The sequence below is a fragment of the Antechinus flavipes genome, chromosome 6, assembly GCF_016432865.1.
Source record: "Antechinus flavipes isolate AdamAnt ecotype Samford, QLD, Australia chromosome 6, AdamAnt_v2, whole genome shotgun sequence".
In the NCBI taxonomy this organism is placed as follows: Eukaryota; Metazoa; Chordata; class Mammalia; order Dasyuromorphia; family Dasyuridae; genus Antechinus; species Antechinus flavipes.
In genome coordinates this window covers 54,297,236-54,324,690 of record NC_067403.1, presented here as the reverse complement: position 1 = coordinate 54,324,690, position 27,455 = coordinate 54,297,236, and the positions used below count along the sequence as shown (strand labels likewise).

General features: G+C 33.1%; 1 long non-coding RNA gene across 1 annotated transcript in view; it reads right to left on the bottom strand.

Annotated features, from left to right (window-relative positions):
- The window catches only part of LOC127540433 (uncharacterized), a 60,334-nt gene extending 54,804 nt beyond the window's left edge, over nt 1–5,530 (bottom strand). The window contains exon 1 of the long non-coding RNA XR_007948139.1: nt 5,246–5,530. This is a non-coding gene — a long non-coding RNA (uncharacterized LOC127540433). The remainder of the gene's footprint in view (nt 1–5,245) is intronic.
- Nucleotides 5,531–27,455: the final 21,925 nt, after the last annotated feature.

The window sequence follows — 27,455 nt, the reverse complement described above, 5'->3', positions numbered from 1 at the left end:
AGTGTTAAGTGTCTGAAGCCAAATTTAAACTCAGGTCCTCCTGATTTCAGAGCTGCTGGTCTATCCAACTGTGCCATCTAGCTGCCCCTCCTACGGCATTTTGCTATTTTCTTTACTGTCATAATCATAACATTCTGATATGTCTGTTATTTGTCTGTAAATAAATAGACCCTTGTTCCTTAATTCCAATCTTCTCAAATTGTGGATCATGACCCCCATGATGATGTCTCATAACTGAAGGTGGGGGCCATGAAATTATCATTTATTATCTGTAAATGTTTGCTTTCTATACTTATTTTGTCTACCTATATACCCTGGGTTACCTAAAAATTTCTCAGGCAAAAAGAGGTCTTGAGTAGAAAAAGTTTAAGAAGCCCTGCCTTCATAGACACTTCCTAACCTCGTGGAGTTTAGTACAGTGCTTCATATCTCATAGAAGATAATCTGCAAATATTAAATTAATCAAATACTACAGAATAAAACAAATCCCTAACCTTCAAGGTATTTGCAAACACACACTGACATGATAAAACTATTGATAGGTAACAAAGAGTACTGACAAGATCGATTCTCCTAGACCTTCCTTTTTGGAGTAGTCCCAAGATAATCATGGATAAAGATGGAAATTGGAACTGAGGTTTCACTGGTATGTATAGAAAATTCTCAGGTGAAGAAATTCCCTTTGTAGCTGTAGGTCAGAAACTTCTCTGAATCTCTGAGAGTCCTATAGGAGCCAGTTTCTTAAACTGTGGCTCACAACCCCATATGGGATCTCTTAACTGAATGTGGGGATAATTTATTATCAGTATTATCAGTAAATACTTGATTTGTATTCCTATTTTATATACCTATATACACAATTCATGTAAAAATTTCTCAGGCAAAAAGGGGTCACAAATAGAAAAAAGTTTAAGAAGCCCTGGACTCTAGAACACTGAAAAATGACATATCTAGGATATATTCTAGAACTAATTCATTTTATAAGATTAATTGCTAAATGAGGACCATATCTTATAAAGCATATCCTAAATCTGTGCCTTTAAGCATGAATAATACTGAATCATGCAATTCAAATAGTGTTTTTTATACATAACATGTACTAGAAATCAGAACTGAATTTTATACCAGGTCCTGTAACTAAGCACTAAATATGTGTCCCTAGATACATCATTTCCTATCTCTGTCCCTCCATTTCCTCATCTACAAAGTAAGGTGGTTAAATTAGGTGACTCATATTAACTTTATTGGCTCTTACTCTTTGCTATGTTCACCTTTTTTTTTCTTCTGTTTCCCCCCCTCCCTGGAGATTTCCCTTTTCTGATTTTTTTCTCTCCCAACATGATTCATAAAGAAATGTGTATTTAAAACCATTAATGTACTTGTATAACCAGAAAAAAGAAAATAATAAAATGAAAAATGAAAAAATCTCTTTTTGATCTAAAATTGCATGATTTTATGTGAGTAATGTTTTGGAACATTTAGAATAGACTCCGTCATTTAATTAAATTTTATTAAATTCCTATTATATGCTAGATATGCTACATTTTGTTGCTTTTGTTATTCAGTTGTTTTTCAGTTAGGTCTGACTCTTCGTGGTGCTTTGTGGGAATTTATTGGCAAAAAATACTTGAGTAGCTTGCCATTTCCTTCTCCAGCTCATTTTACAAGTGAGGAATCTGGGCAAACAGGGTTAAGAGACTTGCCCAGTATCACATAGCCAGCATCTATCTGAGTCTAGATTTGCACTCATGAAGAATCATCTTCTTGAAGTGAGACTTGGCATTCTATCCACTTCCACTGTAGCACTACTGTGCTAACTACTGGGGATAGAAAGAAAGGTAAAAAAAAATTAATTCCTACTCCATGAAGCTCCTCAGAAAGGAGACAATATGCAAATAGGTATGTACAAACAGGTTAAAAGGGGAATGATTTTAAAGAAGTCATTAAAATCAGGGAAACATCTTCTGGAGAAAAGTGTAAATTCAACTGAGGTTTTAAGGAAACCAAAGAAAGTTAAGAAGCAGAGAGGGGTAGGAAGAGAGTTCCAGGAATGAGGATTAGTCAGTGAAAATGTCTTCAGCTGGGAAATGGAATGTCATGTGCAAGGAACAGCAAATAGATTTTTGGGTTGTATGGAATGGAGTAGAAGGTATAAGACTGGAAAAGAAAGAAAGAGAACCTGGTTATGGAGCATTTTAAAAGTCCAAACACATTACAATTCATCCCAGAAGGAGTAGGGAGGATTGGACATGATTTAATAAATAGGCAAGTGGGAAAGTGAAATAATCTGACAAACACTTTAGGAAATTCAATTTGGCAACTGGATTAAGGATTGACAGGAGTGGGAAGGAATTTAGAGAGAGAAAAGAGTAGGCTATTGAATTATTCTAGACATGAGATTTAGACAAGTAAATTCAAAAAGTAACTTTCCTAAACAAAGTAAAAGAATGAAAAAAAGAAAAAGAAAGTCAATGTAGAAAAAAACTATATTTGACCAATGAAGGCATCATAGAATAAATCCAAACTTAAAACTTAAAATTATTTAATCAAATTTACTCATTTTAGAAACTAGGTATTCAAAATGTAAGAATACTAGTCTTCAAATTCTATGTTCTTTCCATTATATAATGCTCTCACTTCTTCCTGATTTTATCAAACTAAATTTATAATGGTAGCTCTTTCTGTTTTCTTTTTCATAATATAATACAAAATAGAAACTTACCATTCCTCTGATCAAAGAACCATCTTCAAGCTCTATAGAAGTCTTTCAGAAAAAAAAATCAATCAAGATTTTTTGATACTTTGATCAATCTATGATTTCATCAATGTAGAAATTATCTCCAGATTGCAACATACTTATTTTCTTTTTTCTTCCGTGTTAGTCGTATTTATGACTTTGTCCTGCTTTCTCCCTTCCACCTTACCCTTCAGCCTTTCCCCTCACTATTCATTGTTATCAGCAATTCATTTTGCCTTGGATATAATCCTGGTCTTTCAAAGGCTGTGTCAGTGGACTACATGTTCAGGCAGGTTCTATTAGACCAGCTGCTTTTAATCTAAGGTACATGGAACTTGTTTCTTTTCTAAAGACACACACTTATTATATATAATATATATTATTGCTTTTTAATTTAAATTATTTCTTTTCCAATCCGATGTATTTTACTATGCATTTAAGAATGGTATTCTGAAATATAATCCATAGGCTTCACTACAATACCAAAAGGTTAGGAGCCCCTTGTTCTGAATGGAAAATATTTGGCATTTGAATTTAGTTCAGAAAAATGTGCATTAGTTTGATGGATAAGTCAAAGAGAATTTAGATTCTAATGACAGGATATAGGAAATGAGTTTCTTGGACTTTAAGTTTATTGGAAGGATACACAGCAAAAGATGCAGATATCAATCAGCAATCCAAATAGCCTTTCCTCATCCTGGACCATAGATTCTAAGTTATAGGAGACAAGGTAAACCTGATCAATCAATAAGCAGGAATGTGCAGCTGTTCATGGGGCAGTTTGTTGTACAACTTACCTTCTCTCACAGGAAGAGGCTAGGGGACACAAGAAAAGCTCATCTATACACAAAAGCAAAATTCAAAGCACTGGAATATGATGATCCTATAGGTAGTTCTTGGTGTTAAAATAAGCTCTAACTCCTGTTCTTCACCTTGTGAAGTAAAAGTATGCAAGAATTTGAGGACTTAAGTGTTGAAAGCCTCATCATCATCCAAATTAGACAATAGGTAAAGCACTAAACAATTTGACATCAAATATTCCACTTCAACCCAAGGAGCTATCTTTACAAATATCAGTACCCTTGTTCTTCATCCATTTGTAAGCTAAGCAAACATTTTAAATACTGTCTCTGCAAAGATATAAATCTCTGAAATAAATTGCACAAACTCTTAAAATATAAAAAGAACAAATCATTCTTTATAGATTTTTGTAGTTTCCATGGCAACAGATCATGAAGCAATCGGTAACCTTTTTCAATTTAGTCTAGAAATTCAAATTATATTATTTAAGAAATTATAAATACTTAAAAGAAACATATAGCATAGGTCTCATTGATATAGCCATTTGGGGAGGGGGGGTTGAGTTCTCCTTTATGTCAGTCTTCTTTAGCCAGATGTAAGAATTTATAAATATAAGGTCTTTAAGTATAAAGTGGTATTACTGAAATTTACAAGAATATGGCATTTAAAAATTGATTTGTCTCGATTGATGGAGAATCCAATTTAGGTTAAATAACTATGTTTATGAAATGACTTCAGGATTTATTGGCTGCAGCATGATAACTCATCAACTACCATTGAGCTTGCAGGAATTTGAGCAGAAAAGTTAATTAACAATCATTTAAAAACTGCCAAAAGCTGCTGTAAGTTCACTTTCTACTCTGCATATAGAGCAACATGTTCTAGGCTTAAAAAAAAAAAAGAAAAGAAAAGAAAAGAAAAGTTGCTTATAAAATCTGCTTACTTCTATGTCACTGAACTCATTATGAAAAATAAGGAAGCAATATGGATTTCAGTGTTTTAATCAATCAGAATGGTTAAAGGCAACAACAACACTCAAAGGGACAAATATTTCCTACTGTTGTTTATTGCTAATTTTAACTAAAAGAGTCAATAAATCTATGGTTTCCCCAAAGTGATCTGAAATGCAATTATTAGACCACAAAAGTGACAGACAATGACTTAAACCTCATAAAGAAATTTTTACAAAGTTATGTAATCAATAACACTTTCTAAGGATGTAGGGGTAAAAACACAGGCAATAAATAGCTTTACACTCATGTGCCCACTTTTGACCTGTAGTTATAGTTTCAAACTTTAAAGATATATTTATAATGCTTTTAAAGCGTTGATGTTGATACAATACAATACAGTACAAACTTTAAACAGATTCTAACATTACAGCTAAAGAAATATCATATCATATCAGCTAAAAAATAGCTTATAAACATGTTATATAAGACTACATGCCTAATTATCAGCTAAAAAGTATAGCAAAAGAGAGTTGACATCACAAATTATAGGACAGATAGTTTACCTTATCAATTTGCTTTACACTTTACCTTTATACATCCCAAATACTATAAAAATACTCATGAATAATTTTTGTTCACAAACCTATACATATTTTTCAAAGTTTGACATAACAAGCCATAGTTTCTAAACACTGTTTTCAATAGGTGCACGTCAATACTCCTCAGAAATAAAATAGCAGGAATAATAACATACCTTTAGCAGAAGAACTTATATTATCTTCTTGGCACTTGTTTTGTTAATCCACCTTGCTGGTATTGATTGAAATTTTAACATTCATCTCTCTTTTCCTTTTATTCATAGTTTCTGATATTTGAAACATATTAAAGGACTCAAAGATATAAAAAAATGAACCCAAATGTGAATGAGAACTCTGTTTCCAAAAACTGCCATTTGTCTAAGAAAAAGCTATTATTGACTAAAGGAATAAATCTATTTGTTTCTATTAGAAATCATTCTCACATCCAATCCCAGAATGGGAATAACCACTAATTGGTCGTCTGTTCAAAGACAGTCTTCTTTAGTTGGCAAGCAAGGTAGCAAGAATAGTATTTTCTCCCACACACAGCTCTAAAAATGGGAAGAAAGTCTGATGTAAGTAACATAGATAAGAAAATCTTTTAGATAAGAGAAGTACAGTTTGGATGAACTTGATAAAGGCTGATTAAGTTGGGATGAACTAGATAAGGATTAAATACTGGTTTGGTATCATAGTACCTATTTTGCTTAGTACCATAAATGAATTATCAGAGGCTAGTGAATATTGAAATTCAAAAATCATATTTAATAATTATCCTTAAATTTCTCTATGCCCCAAGACCATTGGGACTCCTTTTGGCTTTTTCTAACAATTAAATTCCTGAATGGAAACTATGACTTAGCAAAAAAGGAATATATCATTAATAGCTCCACTATCTCAAAATAGAATGGACTGCTTTGAGAAATAGTAGTCTCCTCAATGAAGGTCTTCAAACAGAGTCTGAATAATCACTTATTGAGAATCTCATGGAGAAGATGTTTGTTCAGATCAGACTAGGTAAATTCTGATGTCCCTTCTAAAACTGAATTCTCTATTTCTGATACTTCTATTTGGCCTGATACCGCCAAATACATCATGTTAGTCATCTTCACATCATTTCAGCCTTTTGATAGATCTACAACTTCATCGATATGAACAGTCTCTCAAAAATATAGATAATAATTTATGCATATTTTAATATCCTCTATATTTGTTATCCATGAATTCCTATCAATCATCCATACTGGGTTCCTGATTGTGTAGAGGGATTTCTTTTCATACTCTTGACAATATGTAGCAACAGCACTGCATGTAGAATGTAAATATTTTATCTTTTCCCCTTTTTATAAAACTAAACCATTTTTTAAAATTTAATTTCCCAGTTATGTGTAAAAACTATTTTTATATTTGTTTTTAAAACTTTGAGTTCCAGATTATCTCTTTTCCTCCCTCCCCATTCCCCCTCAGAGAATGCAAGCAACTCAATATCAGTTATACAATATATAATCATGAAAAGCATTTCCATAATGGTCATGTTATTTAAGAAAATAGGGTCCAAAATAAAAAAAAAGCTCAAGAAAAACAAAGAAAGTAAGGGTACGCATGGTTTTATCTCCCTTTGGGCATAGTTCCAAATTGCGCTACAAAATCACTGAATCACTTACAACTCTACCAACAATGCACTAATGTCTCATTTTCCCCCATATTCCCTCCAACATTTGTCATTTTCCTTTTCTTTTCTATTGGCTAATCTAATTGTTATGTGTAGAATGTCAGAATTGTTTTAATTTGCATTTCTTCACTCAGTAGTGAGAGCATTTTTTTTCATATGGTTATAGACAGCTACAATTATTTCACCTAAAAACTGTTCACGTCTTTTGATTATGTATCAGTTGGAAAACAAACCACTATTCTTTACATAGCTTTACATAGCTCTCAGATACTTCTTACCTGATTCTTTTGCATAATTCTTTATGGTTATATGATATAGTCTACTTATAATCACTATTATAACTGATGGACCAGCTCTACATGCTGGTCATCTTTACAAGAGATATTAACTACTGTTGCAACTTTTGGCATTTCCACTACCACTGGTGAGACCATAGCATAGGAATTTGATCACAGTAGTAGAAATGAACAAATGGAAATTAGTTCATGAAGTATAGCTTAATTTATCTCCACAAGGTCATATTTTTTGTATATTTGCAATTATTGTTGCTTTAACAGAAATTTATTCTTAGTGAAAAAATGAATAATATTGCAATAATTCTTGATTTCTGTCCGGTGCTTCTCCAAAATATAAAATGTTGCCATAAACAATGACCATGTGAAATTCCATTCCATAAGATTGTTTGCCAATGAACAAATATTTAGATATTGATTTATTCCTTAAATTATTCCCTGACATATATAGTAATTAGAGATGGAGCTTCCAAAAGAACTACTCTTTAATGTACTACTTTCATACAAAAATACACACAAAGGTCACAGACTATATTCTATACAGCCCTTCATCAATCTTTAGTTCTTATTGTACCCTTCATTTTATAAAGCTTTACACCCAAACTTCTTTACTGCATGATTTTCTAATTTTCTCATTTCTACATTTGCTTAGAGCAATCAGGAACATGGATATACTGAGACAGAGAATGCTAATAAGCATTAAGATTGGAGTCCTACTCAATGAGAAATCCCCATTTTTAAAACAATTTATATGTATTTGTTCTGAAAACAATGCAGATTTCATTATGTTTACCTGCCCAATATTGTATGTGGAGGGTTATGTCCTAGGCAATATTTAAACATCAATTCTGGATGACAACATAGCTGGAATTCTTGTATCTTCACAAAAGGCACACATGTGTGTACACATACACCAAGAAGCAATTTCTTTCACAATTTTTGGTGAGGACATAATTGCCAAGTTATTGCTGATACTGGCATTAACTTGACAATCACTGAATCCACAATAGCAGGAGTTACCTTCTCTTGACATTTCCTATAATCCAATTGTTTCTGGTACCATGGGTCTCTGTGGTCAAAGAGACATTCTACATGATTATTGAAAGCACAGAGGGTAAAATGTTGCAAGTGACCAAGAATCGTGCAGTCAACTACTCATCTACCCATCCATGATGTTTATGGCAAGAACAAACCAGTAGTTTACATCTTTTCCAGTGAATTTGCTTTATCTGTACCCTCAGGACTGGGTTTTAATGTATTGAGGTATGACTAGGAAGTCTAGGGAATCTTCCTAAACTGTCCTACTAAATGCTCATCTATATCTTTCCAGAAGTTCTCCATAAAGAATCCATGGTATTAGTAAGGAAAATAATGTAGAATCATGAAAACTGACATTTAAATATTATTTCAAGGTTTCAAAGATTTTTTAATACATATTATCTCATTTGGGTTTCTCAGCAACCCAAGTTAAGTAATGAAGATGGTATTAACTCCATTTTAAAGATAAACAGGTTGCGGCTCAGAGATGATGCATGATTTGTCTATGGTCCAAGAGCTAGAAAGTATAAGAAGTAAGAACAAAATGTCAACAATAATTAAAGAATCGGTGGGAAAAAATGTGAAGGAAAGTGGCCAGCCCAGACAAAGCAGTGTGGCAACCTAAGGGAGAGATAGGAAATGGCATGTGAGAAATGTTTCACTCATTCATTCATATTCTTGTGGCTAATATGAAGTATTTTCTCTTAAATGATTTTATCCCCCAATCATATGAAAGAGAGAGTATACAAATTATTATCTCAAATTGTCAAAGAAAAAATATCTCAGAGAAATTAAGTTGCTTTCATTTCATTTCATTTGCATGAAATAAGTGGCTTAGTAAATGTTTCATTCATTCATTCATATTCTTGTGGCTATTATGAAGTATTCTCCCTTAAATGATTTTATCCCTCAATCATATGAAGGAGAGAGTACACAAATTATTATCTCAAATTGTCAAAGAAAAAAATACCTCAGAGAAATTAAGTTGCTTTCCCAAGATCACTCACTGGATGTTACATGAAACAAAATCAGGTTATCCAATTCAAAATCCAATTCTCAATTTACTACACCATTCCAAGAGTTAACTATATGTGAAATTCAGTATACAAACTTGTAAAATAGTTGGAATCCTACAAAGTTTCCAAGGTGTAAAATGGAGTGATGAGCCCTAGATTCAAATCTTGCCTTTTAAACTTTATGTTTATATGACTATAGATGAATCACTTAATGATTTTACGACTAAAAATTACAAATGAGTTATTGAACCTCCTATCAGAAAATTGGATGAGTTCAACACTGTTGACATTATAGAATTGGATCAAATATTGAGGGAAGCAAAAGAATTGCTCATTTTATCAATTATCAATTATTAATCCATTAAAAAATATTTCTTAAGTGTCAAAACAATGTGCCAAGCACTATGATAAGTAATGGGAATACAAAAAAGTGCAAAATATAGTTATATAATAATCCATTATTTGTAATTGATTCTTTTATTGAACTATCATTGTATAAGGTATAATCCAGAACCTTGTTTCATGTCATTTTTATACATAACATCAAATCCATTATTTGGATTTCACATTTTTAAAAATCTCTGTGAATATTATGAATTAAAATGAATACACAGGTACAAAAACAATGTGAATTCCTACCTACGTTATACACATATATATGCATATATGTGCATATATTCATATAAAACAAAACAAGTGTTCTGTCTGCATCTTGATAGAACATAAATACTTTTTTTCCATTCTTTTAGCTTTCATTATGCTAATTGTTGACCAAAGGACATAGTCTCCCAAAAACTTTATGCCAGCTTTTTGTCAAAATATTTGCTAAACGAGAGTGGGACTAACATAATGGTTAGATACAGGAAGATTGTGAGTTCTGCCTTTGCTGTTGAATTCATGTGTATCTTCTATATATCTACATGTGGTGCAGGTTGTCTCCCCTATTTGACTATACATTCTTGCAGTGGGGCTTTTTAAAAAGTTTTTATCCCCAATACCCAGTGCAGTGCCTAGAACACATTAAACACTTAATAAAGGCATGGTTGACTGATTGACAATAGATGTGTGACCATAGACAAGTCACCTAAATTCTCAACAACATAAGGTTTTCTCTGAGAAAATAAATTAAAAAGGCAATGACAATTTGATGAAAGAAGTTTCCATATTGGGAATTTCAAACATGAAAAAGCAAATATCTATATATTCTCAAATATCTGACTCCAGTATTATCTTTAGATAAAACATATCAATTAAAATCAATATGAAGTCCTTCATGTTCCTTTCATAGCCCTGAAATGACTGATTTAACCCAAAAATGAGACTTTTTTTTTCTCAAAGAGCAACCCGGTCAACTGAGAAGACATTCAGTTTTGGAATATACATTTTATTACAAGCACCAAATATCTGTCAAAAATAAATCAATTTAATGCCCACTAATTACATATTTCATAATTAATGTTAAATAAAATTAATCTATTGTTGATTTTAATTAATGGAAATTTTATCTTATCAAATTTTATCTCATCAAAAGATTTTTAACTTTGGGTCCAGATTCCCATTGGTTACAATGGGTGACCCATCTTTGTGGCAGACATTTTACTTGACTGGCTTAAGCATCCCTTCCTATTTCTTTCTGCAGCTCACATCTCCTGTCCAAAGCCTCATGAAATATAAATCGCCACTTCAAATGTCCCCAGCTGCTCTTTTATATCTTGATAGGCTCAATCATTCTCAACAGGAATGCTTGATCGCTTGGGAAACTGCTGTAATACTGTGCTGTATTCTGGACTTTTTATTAGTATTATTTTATACCACAGAATCATGGGGGTTTCATTTCTCTCCCTTAGGCCAAAGAATGTATTTCTTAAGCATCAAATTTTTTTTTTCCCTTTTCTATGTTAATTCTCTTAATACCTCACAAAGTAGTTAGCTCACTGTCAATTCTGTTGGTTGTAAGTATGTGTACCTATGTATACCCTCCACATAAAATATTGACTGAAGCAGAGGTTCACAGGGAAAAGCTATTGAATTGCAGGCTTGACAAATGGACTGACAGCAGGACATAATACCCAAAGCCACTAACTGTGGACATTATTACTCATTGAAGGTTGTATTTTGAAACCATCTAGGGAAATGGTTTTCCTTAGAAATGAAAGGCTTATGTATAATTGGCAATGCCCTTTAAAAAAACAACTTTGTACCTTAAAGGTGCTTCCAAATCTGATAATCCCAAATTGAGGAATTAGTCAATAGCTAAACCACAGGAATAATATAGGGTGATATTTTGTTTGTTTGCTCTTTAACAAGGAAGACTGATTGACCAGCCATAGGGCATGTATTCAGAGTTATGCTTCCAAGAATAAATGGCACCGAGGCAGTCACATGTCCCTTGTCTCCACCTAACAGGTAAGGGGGCTGACCAGAGTGAAGGCAATAATCTGGAACCACAGAATACCTTGTTCTCTTTAAGAAGTTAGATGTTCCGTAATAATACTGAATCCATGACCTTATCCGCCTTTGTTTGAACCATCTGAGCCAAGGGTCTAAACAGATTATAGCGACAATATAAAGCTATTCTTTTTATTTCCATAGATTTCCTTTTGCTTTTCATTAAGTAAACAGTTAGAACCTTGTGACACATCTTAGGGACAGAGAGAAAATGTAGAACATTTGTTCTACTTTCCATATGAGGAGATTTCTACCTTTTTTGTTTTTTTAGAAATATCACAGTATCAGTAGAAGAATCACTTGTACATAAATTAATTGTAGATGAATTGAAGCAAATCTTGGTTCACAACTACTATCTTCTACCATGTCTTGCCTTTATATCCTCAGAGCTTAGCATGGTACCTGACACATATTAAGTGTATTTTTCCTAGCTGGCTTATTCTGGGTAATTAATGTCTTTCCAGCTGCAATTCATTATCAGTAAAATGAAGGGGTTAAACTAGATGGCCTTTAAGATTCCTTTCTGATTTAAGTTATGATCCTATATTTCTGGGAACCAGAAAAATTCAGAAATGTACTCCTCTTTTACAAGTCAGGATTTCCACTTATCTGAGAGGCAATAGGATATAATGAGTAGAGTAATGTACCTGTTATCATGAAGGCATGAGTTCACATCCTTTCTCTGATACTTACCACCTATACCACAAGAAAATGACTTAATCCCAGTTTCAACTTTCTCACATAAGAAATAGAGATGATAATATTTACTTCTCAGCGTTATTGTGAGGATCAAATCTGATAATAGTATATATTTTATAAATTTTAATACATTATATGTGTTAGTAATTACCATCACTGTCACCATCATTGGAAAGCATAAGAAATGAAAAATAAGGAAAACTTACCAAAAATACAAAGAGAATAACCTTCAATATTATGCTCATTGAAGATTTTTACCTCAAGAATGTCATACAATAGCCATATCTTGGAGTATATGGTTTTTCTGACCTAATCATACATTGTTCTCCTTTATGTGCTCTGTGTTCCAGCCACATTGCTTTGTCCTCAAACACAACCTTCCACTTCCCAGATCCCTGGGAGCTTCTCTCTATTTCTCTTTTTCTCACCTCCACTTTAAGAACTAATCATTCCTGTCAGGGCTTTGCTCATTTTCTTTTCCAAGAGAGCCCTATTTGATTCTGCCAATTGTTAGTGATCCTTTATCCCTGAAATTTCATTTTATCTTATTTGACATTTCCACAGATAGACAAATGTTCCAGATAAAAATATATACATTCTTTGAAGGCACGTACTGTTTATTTTTTTTTTAATTCTTAATGTGCAGCAAAGTACTGGCACATTGTAGGTATCCAATAAATATTTCTTGAATTGAAGAACATAAATAAGGTCTTCATAAAGAGAACTATGAAATCTTGGTAATCACATCAAAGCCAATCTTTTTAGGTCAATCTTTACTCTTTCCTCCATCACTCATGGCATGAAATAGTCTTCATATTAAAACAGGGTTAGGAAAATAAGAAAACCAAGAGCTCAGACTTAGGTAGTTATTATGGTGATATGGCAGCCAAGACAAGTCAAACTAGAGATGTATCAAGCACCTTCCATGTATCAGTCATTGTGCTAGGTACTAGGGATAGAAATACAAAAATAAAATTTGCCTACTTACAGTCCACAGGGGGGATAGATTTGTGTATATAATGATGTATACATACATATATACACACATGCACAATATAGCTGTGTATTTGTGTGTCAATTGTATGTACATGTTTTTGTATGTTTAATCTGCATTGTACAGGGCTATCTATGTACTTATGTATGCATGTTCATATTAATGTATTGCTGAGTTATATATGTGCATTTTCATGTAATCATATTTTAATCTGTACACATACATGCACGCATATTGCAGAATGCAATATTCTTATCAACTAATAGATTACGAAGCTCAGAACAACAGATGTAAATTTGTAATTTTTAATGGAGCTCAAAAAGAAGATAGTTTTGTGTATCAAATATTTTGCATTGATCCCCTGTACTGCCTTGGCAGATTTGGGTCCAAACTAAATGATCAAAATTTTCAGAAGTAATCATATAAGTATCATTCCATCAGAACAGCTGCAGCTCTCTAGTACAATATGTAGGTGATCCAGAGTCCTCCAAATTTCTGCAAGAAGGAACTAGATATTTGGCAATTATTAAAAGCATTGGATCCTTTTGAGAAAAGATGTCAAAGAAAAAGCTTGGAAACCATGTGTTTAGAGATAAAAATAACCAAAGAGATCATTCAGTTCAAACTCCTTATTTTAGCAAGAATAGAATAAATGGTTAAGTGACTTTCTCGATGTCAAATATCACATAAATACCAAAACTGAGAACAGGATCCAAATATTTATATTCTACATTCAATGCTTTTTATTGCTTACAACAAATTTGGAAAAGAGAAGGTAATAAGAGAGCTTTTTGATGCCCTTGACTACATTACATCATCAGACTACCACAGAATCAATTTACTAAGTTTACCTCCAGACCAATATAACTGGCATTCATATAATTCTGGAATGTTTCCAAAGCACATTGCACACATTTTCTAATTGGAGCTTCACAGAGGCCTTTTTAGAAAGGTACAACATGTATTATTACCTTAAATCTTACAAATGATAAAACTGAGACTCAGAGGAGTTTTATGAGTGATTTGCTCATAGTCACAAAATTATTAACTTGTCGAAGACAGGATTTGAACTGAGTCACCATAATCCAAGTCCAGAACTCTATTCACTGTACCCTAATCGATGGGTGTCATTTTTAACATTAACATACCTGAGACTCAAGAGAGACAGTACAGGTGATTTAGAGAATTTCCCCATTTCCTTTCTGCAAAAAAATACCTGCTATAATTGAAAGCTGGAACTCTTACAACATTGATTTCTAATATAATTATTTTTCTTTCCTATACTGGATATGCATATAACAAGTATCTCAATCTCAACATGTTCAAAAGAAAAGTCATTATCTTTCTTCCAAAATTAATCCATCATCTGAACTTCATAAAGGGCACTGCTATTCTTCCAATTATCAAAGTTAACAACCTTCATGTCATCTTTGACAGCAAGATGCCCCTCATCCCACATACCTAGACTTTGCCACATTGTCAAGTCTTGTCAGTTCTACCTCCATAGCATCTCTAATGTTCACTGGCTTCTCTTAATTATGAATCACCTCTTGCCTGGGCTCTTGCAAAAGCTTCCTAATTGGTGAATCTGTCTTGAGTGTCTTCATATATTCTTCACATAGCTGCCTAAGTAATTTTCCTAAAGCACATATTAGACTATGTCATTCTCCTGCTAAATAAGATTCTGTATTACTTCTAGGAACAAATACGAACCTCTTTTCTTGACATGTAAAAACTCTTCACAGCCAAGTACCGACTTACCTCTCCTGGCATATAATACATTATTCACCGTCACACTTTGCATTTCAGTCATCTTAGACTTGTTGCTGTATCCCATACCCAGAAATCAATGCCTTCACATAAGCTCTCCCCTGCACCTAGAATATTCTCCTCACTTTGCCTCTGAGAATCCTTACTTATCCTACAAAGCTCAGTTCACTTACTACCTGTTTCATTAAATATTTTCTGATCTTCCCAATTACTGATGTTTGATCCTTTTAAAATTAACTTGTAATTACTTTGTATATTTATATATATATGTACATATATATACCACAAATATATGCAAATGTTATACACATATACAAATTGCAGTAAAACAATGCAATCCATTTATTTACAATAGCTATCATTAGTTATCATATATATCATTATATATAAATCATATATTTAAATAATAAAATTATTTGTTTGTATTGTTATTTATATATCATTTATATTTATTCTATTAATCACTGTCATTGATAATTATTATTAATTATTATAATCATCAATTGTAACAGCTAATCTAAGGGTTGTATTTTATTTAATAAATGATTGTTTATTGATTGAACAATTATTATCCTTTATAAACAATCTAGGTAGTACAGGGGATAAAATATCAGACCTACAATCGAGAAATGTCTACCTCACAGGATTGTTGTGAGGATCAAATTAGATATTAGACTTGTCATTTTTCAAAGTTTGAAATAATGAGAACAAAAAAATCATAAAGCATTTAGCATAATGTCTGACACATAATAAACTCTATATAAATTTTAGTACTTATTACTAAGGGAAGCTACATAGCACAGTGAATAGAGCTCTGGGCTTGAAATCAGAAAGATTCATCTTCATGAGTTCAAATCTAGCCTCTGATACTTCTAGCTGTATGACTCTGGGCAAGTCACTTAACCCTGTTTTATCTCATTTCCTCATCTGTACAATGAATTGGAGAAAGAAATAGCAAATAACTCCAATATTTTTGCCAAGAAAACTCAAAAATGGAGTGACAATGCTTTGGACATAACCGGAAAATAACTGAGTTGAAACTGGAGACAAGAAGGAGTCAATGACTTTGTTGAGTAAGGGAGTGATATCCATTGATCTGTGCTTAAAGAAAATCATTTTAGCAGCATTAGGGATGAAAAGAAATATACACATTATGAATGTAAATGCTAGTCATTTTATCATCAAAAATATGATAATTATCATTAAAAATATTTGCATTAACATTTAATATAGCAATAAAATACCTAGTGAGACTCACTTTGCTAAAGATTGAGAGAAAACAAGAAAAAAGATGTACCATATATGTGTCATTATATTAAATGATCATAGTAAGGGTCTTTGTGAGATTTCATAAGCCTTAATTAAGAAATTTTTAATTATGCTCACCATAAAAGCCATATTTTCTCTTCCAAAATGGGAATTTCTTAGAAGCTTTTTCCTAAAAGGAAAAAATTCCTAACATTAAAAGGATTTCTCTCTTGGGGATCTCTGGGTAGAGGCTGTATAGCCATTTAGATATGGTGTGAAAGAGGTTTTCAGTTAGGTATTGTTGAAATTAGATGTCTTCTGGGGACTCTTTTCCCTCTCATATTCTGTGTTTCTGTGAAACTTGAGATAGCATATTTCTGGAAATAATAGATTCCCAACACTGGAAGTAATTTGAAAGTCTTTGATCAAAGGAAGGATTTATGATCACTTGCCAGTGTCTTTTATTCAGGTATGGGTTGAAGTAGATGACCAATATAGTGGAGAGGACAAAAATGATGGTTTAAATCCCAGCTCTGCTCCCTATGACATGTGTGACCTTGGCCAAGTCATTAAACTTTTATTTATCTCATTTTCCTCTTTAGTGAAATTAGGAGCTGGGACCAGATGACATTTTAGCTATTTATTGACTCTGAGAATCTATAGACTTGTCAAGGATTAAGGTCACTAGATCTACAGTGTAACTCCTTGAAAACCAAGTTTATGTGCTAAATGAGTTAAGGCAATGAAGTTCCCCAAATCCAGCAATACTGTCCTTTAAGGAATAAAAGTGTCCTGGTTTAAGTTTCAAGTTAATAGTTTGTCATTATTAGCCATCAGCCTCGATAATATCTCAAGCCTGATTTCTTTCAGCACATTTAATAATATAGATACTTTACAGTCTCATAGAAGACTCAGAAAACCAATTATAGAAATGCCAGATTTCCATAGGAAGGTAACCTTCCTCTTAGCGGTGGCAAGGGACCAAAGCAAACGGATCACAATTAAAGTGTCAGGATGTAATTGCATTTGCTTCCAAATAAACCATCAACTCCCAATAAATAATTAAAATGAGCAGCACTCCTCAGGATAGACCTGCTCAGTATCTGTGATTAAAGAGTGCTCAGAGATTTTATCAGAATTTTTATGATCATTTTTCTTATATTGTCAATTTGTCCAATTTTATTATTTCTCTGCTCTTTCAGCTACTTTGGGGAATTTTGTAATCTTAAGAAAAATTTAGCATTATACCCTTCTGTGTCATTGATTCTGGGAAACCAGCCCTTATTTCACATATTTACAGAATGTCAAGTTTTAAGGGACCACAGAGGCCATCTGGCTGAACATATAACTGAATATACTATCATAGATCTCCCAAACAATCTAAAAAGCAATTATTAAGCTCCTACTATGTGCCAAACACTGTGCTACAGTTACATGTTTGCATACATGTTAAGTATGCAAATATAAAATCAGAACAATCAGTTAATATAAGAGCCTACTATACAAAGATACTGTGCTATGTATTAGAATACAAAGGAATATGAAATAAAGTCTATGATCTCAAGGAGATCACCATCCAGATGCAACAAACAGCTGTGTACAAATAAAAGAAATACAGAATAGATTGGACATAATCAACATAGGGAGGTCACTGGCAATAAGTGGGATTGATCCCTAAATTCAAAGTGCTTGCATTAAATTAGAATAAACCAATAAGGGAAGTCCTATTGTACGCACAGTAATACATAAACTGACCTTGAAAAGAAGCCATCTAGTCTAAAAAGTATAAAAAAGGAGGAAGAGCATTCCAGAGTAGGGGAAAGCATTGCAAGGACAGAGTTGGGACAGATTATTACATATGAAGAAGACAAAATAGGACAGTAGAAGACAGAATATTAAAAGGGAAATAATGTGTAACAAGCTAAGGAATACTGGAGGCCAGATTGTAAATACCAAACTAAGCAAATCATTATCCTATTCTCAAGCCACAGGAATCCCTGGAGGTTTCATTTCATTCGTTTGTTTTTAGCAAAGTGAATTTGTCAGAAATGAACTTAAACACTTGGTGGAGGATGAATTGGAGAATAAAGAGATTCAAATCAGAAAGATGTTATGGAGATTTTTAATAATATTCTTGACAAAAGATAATGAATATATGAATCAGATTGGTCATTATGTATATGGAAAGAAAAGGGAAAATAGTGAAAAGTACTATTGATAAGCATTGATTTGATTGGATATGGATTAAGAAAAGGATAAAGGCAGTAAAGAATTGCATGTGTGACTAAAATAATGATATTACTTTTTACAGAACTGAAAAATGAGAAAGTGGAATAAATATAGATAGGTTGAGTATAAGATATATATTCAAAATCCAGCTAAAAATATCTGGTAGCCAATTGATGATGAAGGACTGGAGGTCAGGAGACATAACAGAAAGACCACTGTATTTAGAGGTATGGTAGAAATATTTTATTGTGGATAAAAACACTAGGGTTCAAATATCACCTACTAGTTTAATGATCTTTTCAATCAATCAACAAGCCTTTATTAAGTATTTATTATGATTTATACACTTAAGCTCTGGGGATACAAATATAATGAATGAAACTGTCCCTACTTGTAAAGACTTTGTATTCCAATGGAGAAAACATGTGTGTATATATATATATATATATATATATATATATATATATATATATATATATATATACATACACACACACATACAAGTACAAGGAAAAAATATGAAGAGACTAAATATGAATCACAACTATTTCTGTGAGTATTGGTTCCCCATCTGAAAATGAAGATAATAAAGGTTGCACTCATTTCAAAAGGTAATGGTGAGGCTCTGATGAGATGGTATTATACAGTGGCTGATTTATACTGCTGAATTAGGAATCAGAGAACTAAAATTCATATTCTGGTTCTATCATTTGCCTCCTTTTTAAATGTTGGGCAAATATTTAACCTGATGATCTTCATTTTCTTCATCTGAAAAATAAGAGGGTTGGATTCAGTGACCGCTAAGCATCTTTTCAACACTAAATTTCTGATCTGATCATTCTTTCAGATCTAAATCTGAGAAATTATGCTAAGAGCAATTAAATCCATATTTCTATTTATTCCTATTGATTCTCATTTAATGATACTGATCCATAATTCCTGTTGGTGGAACTCTCTTTGAAACAATTCCTTTATCCATATTATTAGCTCTCCATCTGAGTAATTTCAAAATTACACAATTTGATCAACATTTTATCTGTACTTTTCTCCAAGTCCCTGATAAAATGCTAACCAGGATAGCTCACAGAGAGATCAAAACCAAATCTCTTTCACATGAACAGCTGTCTAACAATGCATCTCCATACTCTAATTGAGTGGTTGTTTTTATTTTTGTAACATAATTGTAGGATTCCATAATTATCCATATTATATTTATTTCATTATATTTGTTTTCCAGTTCCATCCTGTCAAAGAAATTTTGGGGATATCGACTCTGTTATCCTACACATTGGTTATAATTCCCAATTTTGTGTCATCCTCAGATTTAATAGCATGTCATCTATGATTTCATCAAATATTAATTTAAAGTGTTGAACCAGGACAGATACTTGAGATATGCCTCTTTTGAAAGTATAACCAATAAGTTAACAAGATTTATTAAGAATTTATTATGTGCCTTGCAAATTATACTCAGTGCTGGGTACTATGCTAAGTGCTACATTTTTGAGGCTACTTATTTAAACAGCTCTAACACAGTAGATTGCAATCCACTAACTTTCATTTGTCTTGTCTGATTTTTGACCATGTTCATCTTTAAATCCTCAGTACTAAGTCTTCCCAAAGTGCCATAATTTTTCTTTAAACACTTGTAATTGAATGAATTCCAATGGAACACCTAGGCTACTTATTCATTACTCTTATCACTCGGTCTCCTTCTTTTAAGAGAATTTCTTTCATAAATCTTGGTTAGTACTGCATTGCATTCTGGTCAAACTCTTTGAATAAGTACCTTACCATATCATTTTGGATCATCCTAATTTTAATTTGACTTTTATAAAAACTAATATACTACAGCCTTTATGCCATTACACTTTAAGTCCAGCCATTTAATCAATTCAGCTATCACCCAATTCCACTTCCATCTATATCATATCTCTCCACCTTAGCCACAAAAATATCATAAGTAAAGTAGTCACTTATCATTGGACTCCATGTACCTGAGTCTATCAATCTCCACTTTCAAAAAAGGAAATTATATTAGTCTTTAATTATATTAGTCATTAGGCATGAGTTGTTCTTGATTAATCCATGGTGACTCTTAATAAATCAGCAAATTTCTAGGTGAATGTTTACAAACCAACCCTTTTATAATATTGCCAAAGTCTGATGCTAATGGACTCTTCAAAGAAGGAACAGCAACACTTCTTGAATGCAGCAGACCTTTTAATTTTTCAGAAAGGGAAGACAAGAGGAAAGTTCAAATGGCTTAACAAGAGATTTCATTGGCAGTAATCAGTAAGGTTAAAGAGAGAAAAGTAATAGACATTAGGTCAGATCATTAAATTAACCACAGTAGGATTGGGCAGTCACTTTCTAAATAGGAAAATTTCTCTATTCTACAAGGTAGGAATGGCACTAAAGTCTTTAAACCAGAACTAGGAATAGAAGGAGATAAACTAGGAAGTTCCTCAAGGAGCCTTTGGCATTATGATTTTCAAGTCATGAAAGGAATTAATTATGCTATTCCCATGACTTGGCTCAAGCCCATACCAACCTTTCTTTAGAATAAAGTAGGAGTCCAAATGACTTATTGAAGTTCATTTCATACTGTTTGTTTATTCTGATAATTATATGTAATATTCACCAATAAAAACATATAACAAATGCACTATATGCCATATACCTGACTTTCATACGTAGTTTCAGACAAACAAAAAAAAAAATCTTTTGCCCCTGCTTTTATTCTCTCCCCTCCACAGAAATTCTGAAGTTATATTCCTAAAGCACACATCTAACTCTGTTCACTCCTTTGCTCAGAAAGTTGCATTTATTCCCTGTTGTCTAGGATAAAATACAAACTGTATGGCATTAATAGCTCTTTGTTATTTGGGTCCAGAATCCCTACTTTTCCAGGTCAATGGTACACACTAGAGAAGATGACCACATACTAATTATGCTTATTTCTTTGTTCTTCTCTATACACAACATTCCATCTCTAGTCCTTGGGCACAAGATATTTTCCACATTTGAAATTTTCTCTTTCAAATGTGTGATGTATGTACAGTATACTTTAAAGTTGAACTTGTTATTAACATTTTATCCATCACTTTCTCTAGAAATCAACAAAACAATAAATTGAATCTTACTTTGTGGTGTTTTCCTATTTCCAAAGTGTTCAATCCTTCCATCAAAAATTCAACAGCTAGATCTTCAGCATTGGTTCAAGCTGTTCCCAGCACACTTCTTTCTCTCTTCTCCTACCTCTGTCTCCTTAGAATATCTTGCCCTGTTTCAATGATCAGTAATTAATGTTCCCTTCTACATGAAGTTCATTTTAATTTCCCAATTACTATCAATTCCCCTTCTACTAAAAAATTTATACATATTTTGTATCTTCATGGTGTTTTCCACCAACATGGATAAGGTCTCTGAATCAAGGACTATTTCATTTTTGTCTTTGTGTCTATGCTGTCTCACACAGTGTCTGGCTCATAATTTAATAAATATTTCTTGAGTGAATGACCCAACATGTACTGTCACCTCATAACTCAATGTTTTCTTAAGTTGCAATTTCCACCCTATCTTCTAACCCCATGTCTGAGATATTCTCTATCTTTTTTAGCCTATTGAACTTTTAACTATACTCAGAACCTTAACTCAATTTCTTTCAGGAAATCTCCTTGATTTGCCCCATAGCCATATACAAATATGCAAACATTTGGTTGTTGGAATCCTTACTAACTGCTAACTAATTAGAGTTGATCTAATCTTACAAGAAGATGTTTTGGGCAGAACCTGAAACAAGGTACTAAGTAGAACTACCCATAATCCCTCTCTCTGGAAGGAGCATAAATAGGCCAATGGGCCAGTCGGAGAGTTCTTCAGAGGAAGACGCTACAAGTCGAGATTTCACCGGAATGACATGAAGACTGGAGCTGGCTGGAGGCTGAAGAAAAGCAGAGGCAGAGGCTGAAGGACCAGACCTTTGGATTTAAAGACATTTGGAGAGAGCTCTTGGAACCAAGCAGAGAGATAGGCCTCTAAGCTAACCGGGCTATATTGGAGATAATAAAAGATCTGAACTTTTATCACCTGGCTGTGTTTTGAGAAGAAAAAGCTCACCACATTTTGGCGCCCGAACAGGGACCGATTCAGATATTATCCCTCTTTTCTGACCTCCCATACACTTGTATTTTGTATCTCCCCAGTACACAACTTAGTGATTGTGTTTTATCTCCTTAGTATACTCTATACACTTTGAGAGCAAAGAAATAAATTGCACATTGGATCCAGTGCCCAATACAAGAGAGTGCAAAACAGGGCCTTGAATGTATGGTGTTCTTATTTCTAATACATCAAGGAAAATACACCTTTATTCTCAAAGAACGTATAGTATTCCTAAGAAGACAAGAAAAAGGAAAATGAGCATTTTTATAGGGCTTGCTGTGCACCAGCCCTTATATTTTAACAAATATTACCTTATTTGATCTTCATAACAGCTCTGAAATGTAGACACTATAAGTATCCCCATTTTGGAGTTGAGTAAACCAAACTACACAGAAACTAAGTAACTTGTCCAGAGTCATACAACCAGGAAGTATCTGGGGCCATTTCTGAACTTAGAATTCCCTCATTCTAGGCCTGTATTTAGCTATTGTGCCATCAGCTGCCTCTCAGAAAACAAAAGTAGCAATACAGGGTAGCATAGGTATATACCAAAGAATAGTATGAACCCTAAATATTCCCTTTAGGGGTTCAGAAGAGGGAGAGATCATGATGGATTGTGATAAGTGGAGACAGAATTTGTACTGGTCCCTGAAGCAAGAATAAGATACATTTAGGTATTAAATAGGAAGCAAAGCATTGATTTCAGGTCAGAAAAATGACAGAGAATTCTTAGGAGACTGATTTAATGGAAGTGGAGGATTCATAAAGAGGAGAAGATGAATCAAAGTGAAGAGGGCCCTAAATACCAGGCTAATGAGTTTGGACCTTATTCTCTAGATCTTCAAGAGGTATTGAAGGAATTGGTCCTAGCATACAACATGTGCAAAATAACACTTTAGGAAGATTAGTTGGTAAGGAGTATTTACTGATGGATTGGAGCTGGAAGAATCACAAAGGCACAGGCAGCTAGTTAAGAGAATATTGTGATATCCTCAAATTATTTGGCAGTCCTCTGAGGTTTATGTAAAAAAGATTTGATTTGCCTTAGTTTTCCCATTTTCCCCAGCTATTTTCATTTTTTTTAAATTATTCATTTATTTGTTTTATTTGGTTATTTTGTTCCTGCTGGCCAATGTCAGAAAGCATGGTAGACTCAGAACTGATGCACCCTCACAAAATATTGTCACTTGTTAGGATTCAATTCCCATCAGGGAAATATTTCCCCCCGCCCCAGAAAATTCTTCCACCAAGAAAAATGTGTCATTTTTTTTTCTCTAGAAGTGAACAGTCATTTTCCTGATTTCAATGGAAAATAAGCCTTTGGGGCTAGAATGGGAGATGATTATTTGGGACAAATTATTCTTTTGTGAAATACAGATTACAGGAAAACCTCTTTTTTCCTATATGTTTTTGGAGGACATTTTGCAATACTGTTTAAAACATATCTTAAATAATCCACTTAACTTTTATAAGGGAAAAAATAAGTACATTAGGAAGTGGTATGTTGCCTTTGTTGTTTTTTTTTTTTTCTTTTTAAGGAAATACTTTAGACCTCATATCTCAAATCACTCAAGATACTCCTAAAAAAAAAGATACTGTCCACAGGGAAAGAAAAACAACTAGGAATTCTACTGTTTAGCACAAATTTAGGTTGTATAGTTGAATATAGAGGGAGTTGGAAAAGAAAGCACTCCCTAAGACACAAAGCTCCATAGGGAGACCTTTGAAGAGCACCTTATGTAAATAAGGCAGAGACAATCTCCTCTGGTCTTTGCATGGGAAGCACAATCCTGCATGCAAAGGATAGTCAACCAAATGGTGGTAGGATGTAATCTTACCCCAAAATGAATAGTTTATTTCCCACAGAAGCCAAATGGTGCTTGTAAGTCACAGGCACATGATATCTGGTTCTGATTCCCAAATCTTCTCAAGGAGGTGCAATAAGATATAGCAGGAAAGTATCCTGAGATAGAATTGCAACAATCATATAAACCCAGAGATTTCAATCCCATGGCCAGGTGCAGAATAGAATTACTTAGACCATATCACAAAGGAAAAATGTGTATTGGCATAGAGAACCAACAAACTAAGAAGAAATATATAGCAACCCATCTTAATTTCCCTATTCATTTCAAGTCTTATCCAGATCTTCCTATAAACTTGCCACTCAAAGTTTAGCCAAAGTACGGAGGATCTTTTCTCCCAATTTACTGATAATTACATAAGTACAAATGCAACATGCAAGCTGTTTATCTATTATCTCTAGTTCTCACTACATAATTGGGCAACTCCATTTTTTTTGCACAATTTTTTTGAGGAATATATTTGTAATTCTTCATACATGCAATTCACTATTGATAGTATACTATAGTTGATTTGCACATGTACATAATACCATTTAGTTTTCACACAGATTGTGATATACCTTGATTTTTCAATACATGGTATCATGAGAATATTGTTGATAAAAGATATTTTGTTTGTTTTAACGTATTCTAGAGAAAAGCATGGGGGTCACATACTACAAATTCCCAAATTCAACCAGTCTATTTTCTTTCCTCTATTAAATTCTGGATCAAGTTTATTGATGAATCCACAGTGTCTGAAGTATTAATAGGCCATGTCCATAAACTGAAAAATAGGCATTCTTTATCTGATTTTTTCAACCTGAATACTTAAGTCAAGCTCCTTTGAGTGAATATGGATCTCGTTTAAGAGGCTCTCTAGTGCATGAGGGTTTGATTCAATCAGCACAATGTCACTCAGAACTAAGAGCATCTGGAGGACCTCATCATCCATCGGGAATCTTTCTTCCATCTGGAATCGACACTAGGTATCCTCCTTGAAAGTGGCAAGTATCTTTGGCAAGCATATGTCTCTGTTTTATGTTTTGCTTGGTTATTAATAATTGGAGGACTGTCAAGGAAAATTATCTCCATTTTGCATCTATCGAGGAATTCTGAATGATTTAACATAAGCATCATATTTATTTATATATGTGCATATGTGTGTAGATATATGCAATATATATATATATATGGAAAATAGTACCAGAATTATTCTTAAAAACTAGTGATGAATTTATACAACTGTCATTGGAATTAGAAACAAAACATGACAATAATGGTTCATGAGCTGATTTTTCAAACATTTTAAGCTAGTTGTCACCAGGAAGCAACCCTTCCTCTTAGTAAGACCTGTTGCTTACTTCCTAAGCACTCATGCAAGGCATACCACCAGTACCATTACTTATATACACTATGCAAAGTAGAAGAAAGAATAGCAAACATTAAGCAGGAGACACTGGGCTTCAAATATCAATTCTGATACTTATAAGTTGTTTGACTCTTTTAAAATCATTTAATGTTCTGAGTCTCAGTTTCTTATTTGTGAAATGGGGACAATAATAGCAAATTCTGCTTTACCAGGTTGGTGAAAGGAAATGGCTTTGCAAATCTGTAGCTACTAGCGTCATGTGAATTATTAATAATAACAATAATGTCATCATAATCAGTAATATCATAGGACTGCTCCACAATTTGTGAAAGTTGAATTGATCATCATTCTGTCATCATTTCACACCTACAATGCTCTTCCCTGGCTCTGAGGATCAAAAAAGCAAAAATTAGCAATCAAGCATACCACTTTTTAAAAAGGTTGACAATCTTTAATGGAATCATGCAAACATAAAAATAAAGTTAATCTGACAAATTAATGTCTCATGATCTTATGAGGTAGTATATCTAAGGCAGTATAAAAATCAGGTCAACCATTTGCCCTATTATAACATATATTATATCCTATTTTCCTATGATTAGATTCTATGGGACTTGGAAGCATCAAATACCCTTCAAATCATAAATTTAGATCATAAATTAGATTATAAATTAAATTAAATTAAATAAATTTATGATCTAATGTTATTATATTAAATAAAATTTTAGTAGATGATTTTAATTGAAAATGAATACAAAAAAAAACATAAGATTGCTATTGTAATACAGTAAAGACTTTTGAAAGAATTCAAGGAACTTCTCTTCCATTGCTCATTTTTTATTATGTGCAGCACTATGTTCTGACCCTGTTACAGAAATTGTTGAGCTTATATTGAAGTGATATTGTTTATAATGTAACCTCCTCTCTGGAATACGTGCTGGTTGAGCCCCAAAGGGGCACTGCTACTCACAAGATTCTAGAGTCTAATACAGATCCTGTGGAACTATATCCTTAACACTATAGCTGACAAGACTCCCTTAATGAGCTTAGGACATGGGAATGTGTGTCCTATTAACAATCATCTAGTAAACTAAATTAGCTCTTAGAAAAGACATTTTATTCAGTTGATGGAGTAGATACAGTAATTTCAAGAAATTTCCTTCTCCATAACCTTGGAATCTACCCTCCTCCAAATATATAAGTTTCATAGGAAATGTGGGAACAAAGGTTAAGATATATATATGTGAAATTTCTTTGTAGGCTCCTCAAACAGTTCCATTTTTTATAATATCTCTATTAGGCAATGTACCTAGCTGGAGTTTCAGGATCTATTCTTTTCCATAGTCTGACTCTTGTGTTCTATCAGGGACCATTGTCCTTGAAGCTACTTCTTCCCTTTGGTGATCATCTCTGTCTAATTGAAATATGAGTATTATCTCCCCAATAGATGAAACATTCTCTACTGATAAGATAGCTACTACTCAAAACTATGTGACCAGGATTTGTTTGTTTTTTGCTGTTTTTTTTTTTTAGAGTTTTTGGTGGGGGAGAAGAGAAAAATGTATTCTTTCCTCTTTCCCACCCCACCACACACAC